The 6,793-nt window shown below is 33.7% G+C and overlaps 1 long non-coding RNA gene across 1 annotated transcript; it reads left to right on the forward strand.

Annotated features, from left to right (window-relative positions):
- The first annotated feature begins 6,044 nt into the window (after positions 1–6,044).
- LOC131432414 (uncharacterized) lies at positions 6,045–6,552 on the forward strand. Its single transcript, XR_009229858.1, has 2 exons — positions 6,045–6,227; positions 6,286–6,552. It is a non-coding gene; the product is annotated as an uncharacterized LOC131432414 (long non-coding RNA).
- Positions 6,553–6,793: the final 241 nt, after the last annotated feature.

The following is a 6,793-nucleotide window of genomic DNA, read 5'->3' on the forward strand; positions in this document are numbered from 1 at the left end:
TAGGTATATAAAAATTCAATTGCGATAATAATGGAGCTGATTGAATGCGTTGAGAAATAATATCGCTGATAAAATAAAGCATTGCACAGTCGCGGCGTTCTTTAAGTGTTTGTATATTGATGAGCATGCAGCGTGCTTCATATGATGGTAGAGGAAATGCTGTCAAGTTTAATTTACGAAAGGCATATAAAAGAAATTGTTTTTGTATCGATTCAATGCGTTCTTCGTGAATAATGTTATATGGATTCCATAGTAGGCTGCAATATTCCAAAAATGATCTGACATATGTACATTATAGCAATTTTATGATATATGGGTCTTGGAAATTATGACTGCAGCGTTTCAGTCGGTGTTGAACAGTCGTTCGCACCGCACGCGATTTTTTTCTGGCTACCTAGAGTTTCATTGATTCCAGGCTTCAGTCTTTTTTAAGGCTACCTGAATCACTAACAGTCTTTTGAAAGACTAACAATTAGTCAGCCTTTCTCAAGGATATACAAAGAGTGATATTATAGTGACTAATTGATACAAAGAGTGATATTAGAGTGACTAAGAAATTAATCAGCCTTTTTAAGGCTAGCTATTCAAAGAACTATTCTTCGAACTAATCAGCCTTTATCATGATTTTTCCAAACTAGGAGTCAAATTGAAAACAAATTTAGCTTAGTTAACTTAAAATTTCATTCATTTCAAAAATGCCTACGTTCAACAGAAAAGGCAACAAGCCTAAGGCTAAAAATAATTCAATACGGAATAAACCACAATCCGTTATTCAACATTTTTCTAATAACATTCACGATCTTATAGAATCTGAATGTAAAAATAAAAGACAACGGACGGGTTTCCCTTCCGTTGATTCTATGCCGTCTAACAATATTTACGAGATTCTTCCTGAATCCGATTGTAGCCACATAGAAGAAAATTCTTCAAAAATTCCCAAAATGGACGCTTGTCGTTCTGGGAAGAAACATCAATCTATGCCACCAGTGACGGTGATGATTTCCGACTTCAAAGCATTCCGTACTGAGCTTTCTACTTTTCTCCCGGAAGTAAAAGTCTCATTTCAAATCGGACGAAGAGGAGAATGTCGAGTCTTGGTTGATGGATTGGAAGATTACGAACGTCTTATTCGATATTTGTCCGAGAAACTTCATGAATTTTATTCATATGATATAAAATCAGACAGACCCTTCAAGGCTGTCTTGAAAGGCATATCAAATGATCAAAGTACTAATGAACTTAAAAATGAAATAAAAGAATTGCTTGGTTTTGCCCCTTCTCAATTAATACTTATGAAAAAAAGAGTGAATGGTGCTTCTAAACCACGCTCTGGAATTTCCCATGAACTTTACCTAATACACTTCAATCGAAATGATGTAAACAATTTGAAAACTTTAGAAAAAGTACGTTTCATATCCCACATTAAAAATCATTGGGAACATTATAAACGGCACAATGGTACTGTCGTCGTTGCCAAGGCTTCGGCCATGGAACCAAAAATTGTCATATGGGTATACGGTGTTTGAATTGTGGTAAATCGCATTCGAAAAACGTTTGTCCAATGAATGAAACCACTGATAAATTTTCATGTTCAAATTGCAATGGAAATCATAAGTCCAATTATTTGAAATGTCCTGTCAGGGAAAAATTCTAAACACCGTTACAAATGCCACGCCTAATTCTTCTAAAGCACTTATTTCTTCGAAAACGAAAAACAAGCACACCTACAAATTCGTCTTCTAACGAAAACAATTTATTGACAGGTAGATCGACCTCGTCATCATCTTCTTCTAATGTCAGTTATGCTAGTATAACAGGTAGAAATCTACTACTTAATTCTTCTAATGTAAATAATCAAAACAGAGGACCGCCTTTCAGTTATTCTTCTAACGAAAACAATGTATCAATAGGTGAATCGGTCATATCATCTTCTTCTAATGGCAGTCTACCAACAAATATTCTTTCAATGCCATTCGCTTCTTTACATGAAGTTGATTTAGGCGATATAACTGAAAATAAAATTATCTACCTACAAGGTCAACTTTTTCAAATGATCATCCGAATGAATTCGACTTCATCACTTTTTGAAGCATTTCAAATCGGATGGCAATTCGCAAATAATATTATAATGAATTTAAAATTTAACAGCGATGGTAAATAATTATTTGAATATTTTAAATTGGAATGGTCGATATTTGAAATCGAATGAAGATGAATTTTATAATTTTCTCAAAGTTCACAAAATTCATATTGCCATTGTGAGAGAATTTTTTCTTGAACCAAATGTCAAATTGAAAAGTAATCCACATTATGTGGTTAATCGATTTGACAGGTTTACTGGAATGGGTGGTGGAGTTGCCGTTTTTGTCCAACGCACAGTGGTTCAAAAGCGCAATTTCACGCTCTTAATTGATAATTTATAGGATCGTGGTTTTTGAGGTACAGTATCTTCAGAAAAGTTGCTCAGAATGATAGACGCCATCTTTTGGCAAATTTTATTTGTGTGATTAATCCCCCTGAAAGTGAGATATAAATTTTATTTTAGCTCTGGGCCAACATAAGGACTAAGTTACTTCGAAAAAGTTGTGCAGAAAGTTATTTCAAACAAGTTTGCTGAAAGTACTATTCCCGTAACTTGTGTGTAATTTATGATATAATGTATTTTCTGAAAAGGGTGTTCAAAAACCAGTTTTTGTAAGAAAACTTATATATTTTCAATTTATATGAGTTTTTCATGTTATACAAAGATTTTCATCTTTAAAAACTACACAACTTTCTCAAACATACTATGCAGCTATTATTTCAGTTCAATGGAATAGAGCATTTTTTTATGTTTTTTAAATAAAATTCTGATTTGTCTATTATCAAAAGGCGCAGGAAGGTGCAGATGAGACTACTTACATATAAAACTACTTCTAAACAGCTTTCATACCGTGGTTGAATTACTCGTCTGCGATCGTCTGCAGGTGAGATATGTTCTTTTCAAATATTATTGTCCTTGACATTTGCAATGATAATGTTCATTGTATATCAGATCAGATTTCAGTATATATTTGTTACCATGGAAACTCTCACAATAAAAGGTTTTTATGGACATCGAAGTCTACAAATAGAAAAGTTTAGTAATAATTACAGACGTTTTTGAAAGTAACTATCCGACGTTTCTTGAAAGTGAGATAAGAAGCCACGACTTTGAAAAAAAGCAATCATCATTACGTTATGTCATTTTTTGGTAAGTTTTTTTCTATAGAAAAGCTCTGCGGATAAATATCCTCTATTCTTCAATTAAAGTTGAGATCGATAAACGCTTGCTATATTGTACTGTTCATAATGATTAAGAAGTTTCTTTTATACAGATGTCGGGAGTATTATACACGCGAGCAATCCAGATCACTTACGAATCGGGATCCCATGAATTCGTAATTAGTTTCATTGGATCCTTTGGCTACAAATATTCGTGAATGGCCAAAACAGTCCAAGAAGAATCTGTCTAACGATGCTAAGAGTCTTTTAGCTGGTTAAGAACATTATCAGCTATCATAAAATAAATACAAATAATTAAAAAATGAGTTTTGATAATACTTTTTTCTACCAGAAGATGACATAACTTAATTCGATTTGATGATGGCTTTTTTTAAAGTCGTGACAAAACAGTTACTAAACTATTCAAATTATAGACTTCAATGTGCACAAAAAAATATCATATTTTATGGCAAGTACCATAGTAATGAATATATACTGAAATCTGATCTGAAATACAATGAACCTAATCATTGCAAATGTCAAGGACAAGGATATTTGAAAAGACCATATATCGCCTGCAGATGATCGCAGACGAGTAATTCAACCACGATATGAAAGCTCTTTTGAAGTAGTTTAATATGGAAGTAGTCTCATCTGCACCTTCCTGCGCCTTTTGATAATAGACAAGTTAGAATCTTATTAAAAAAAACATGAAAAATTGCTCTATTTCATTAAAATGAAATGATAGTAGCACAGTATGTTTGAGAAAGTTGTTTAGTTTTAAAAGATGAAAAACTTTGTATAACTTGAAAAACTCATATAAATTGAATATATATAAGTTTTCTTACAAAAACTGGTTTTTGAACACCCTTTTCAGAAAATACATTATATTATGAACTACACTCAAGTTACGGGAATGGTACCTTCAGCAAACTTGTTTGAAATAACTTTCTGCACAGCTTTGTCGAAGTAACTTAGTCCCTATGTTGGCCCTGAGCTAAAATAAAATCTATTATCTCACTTTTAGGGGGATTAATTACATAAATAAAATTTGCCAAAAGATGGCGTCTAACAGATCGGCTGAAAAGTTCGTATCGTTGTTATGAGAGGTGCCACTAGAATTAAATCCATACCATTTTCAGTTAGTACCAACTTTCAAAAGATACGTGTATAAATTTGACAGCTGTCTGATTATTAGTTTGTAAGATATTGCATTTTGAGTGAAGCTACTTTTGTTATTGTGAAAAAAATGGAAAAAAAGGAATTTCGTGTGTTGATGAAACACTACTTTTTGATGAAAAAAAGTTCCGCCGATACCAAAAAATGGCTTGATGAGTGTTATCCAGACTCTGCACCGGGCGAAGCAACAATTCGTAAGTGGTTTGCAAAATTTCGTACTGGTCATATGAGCACCGAAGACGATGAACGCAGTGGACGTCCAAAATAGGCTGTTACCGATGAAAACGTGAAAAAAATCCACAAAATGATTTTCAATGACCGTAAAGTGAAGTTGATCGAGATAGCTGACACCCTAAAGATATCAAAGGAACGTGTTGGACATATTATTCACGAATATTTGGATATGAGAAAGCTTTGTGCAAAATGGGTGCCGCGTGAGCTCACAATCGATCTAAAACAACAACGAATTGATGATTCTGAGCAGTGTTTGGAGCTGTTATATCGAAATTAAACCGATTTTTTTCGTCGATTTATAACAATGGACGAAACATGGCTCCATTACTTCACTCAGGAGCCCAATCGACAGTCAGCTGAGTGGACTGCACGCGATGAACCGAACCCAAAGCGTGGAAAGACTCAACAATCGGCCGGTAAGGTTATGGCGTCTGTATTTTGGGATTCGCATGGTATAATTTTCATCGACTACCTTGAAAAGGGAAAAAACATCAACAGTGACTATTATATAGCGTTATTAGAGCGTTTGAAGGACGAAATTTAAAAAAAACGGACTCATTTGAAGAAGAAAAAAGTTTTGTTTCATCAAGACAATGCACCGTGTCACAAGTCGATGAAAACCATGCTGAAATTGAACGAATTGGGCTTCGAATTGCTCCCTCATCCACCGTATTCTCCAGATTTGGCCCCCAGTGACTTTTTCCGGTTCTCAGACCTCAAGAGAATGCTCGCTGGTAAAAAAATTAGAAGCAATGAAGAGGTAATCGCTGAAACTGAGGCCTATTTTGAGGCAAAGGACAAATCGTACTACAAAAATGGTATCGAAAAGTTGGAAGATCGCTATAATCGCTGTATCGCCTCTGATGGCAATTATGTTGAATAATAAAAACGAATTTTGGCAAAAAAATGTGTGTTTCTTTTAAACGATACTGTAGTGAATCAGCCTATATAGTAACTGAACTTACCACAAAAATAATAATTACTTACGTTGACAAACTTATACTAATAATAAATACGCACAAGAAAAGTACGTATTTGACAATTTGATTGTCAACTTCAAATAAAAAAAATAAAGATGTCGATCGTACCACGACCAAAGGGCCTAAGCCGCATCGTTATCGAACTGAGATAAACAGCTCTTAAATTTGTTGATAGAAAATTAAATCATATTTTATTAACGTTCGCAATGTAGATTTGAATAAGCATTAGATCTGTTTTTTACACTGCTAGCTCTGATAATATTAAATAATTGTTCCAGTAGATTAAATTTGGTTCGCGAAAAACAAATTAAATATACTTACGCTCTTATTAACAACACATGTTGTTTTCGCCCTTTAAGTTGCAGCCCTTTTGTTTTGACAAGAGTCGATTTCGCCCTACAGTATCGCCCTTCTACGGAATATGAATGTTTGTTTCGCCCTAAAATAAGTGTTACTGCTAAGAAAAATATATCTGTTGAAAACTACTATACTCGCATGGTAAATTAACGCCCTGAAATGGCAGCTGTTACCATAATATTTTACTGATTAAGCTTCTATCCAAAACCGTTCACAACAAAGATTGTTTTCTGGGTAAGTTGAAAATTTAAATGCTGTCTGCAGAACATTCAGTGCTATTTTTCTTTTCTAGTAACAGCAAATTGTAAATTAAGAAGATCTGCGTGCTGAAAGGAACATAATCGCTTCCAGTAACATTTATGGGAAAACGATGATTACTGAAAACTTTCTCAAATGTATAACCGACGCAAAAGTTTTGCTGTATCGAAACAACAGGCATATTTTGTGACCATGCGTCGAACGACAAAGCCTTAACCGGTATTCCAGTAGATATAATGTTCAGCAAGTGGAACCTATCTGAATTCTAAGATTTTGTTTGTGAAGTTTACTTATCAATATAGGAACAAGTCATTTTGCATTATTCAAAGTATTTGTAATCTTAAGATGACAACGAAGTCAGTATTGGACAAGTAAAGTTTAAATCCATAGATAAATATATAAAACATTTTATTAAATTATAACCAACATAAATATATATTTATTCATAGCAATCAATGTACTCTATGTCTGTGAAATCTAAATCGTTGTCAAAGTTATCTTCAATTTTGTTATCGCGAGGTCTTCCTTTTTTTTGTTGTGAG

This window comes from Malaya genurostris, chromosome 2 (genome assembly GCF_030247185.1).
Source record: "Malaya genurostris strain Urasoe2022 chromosome 2, Malgen_1.1, whole genome shotgun sequence".
Classification (NCBI taxonomy): Eukaryota; Metazoa; Arthropoda; class Insecta; order Diptera; family Culicidae; genus Malaya; species Malaya genurostris.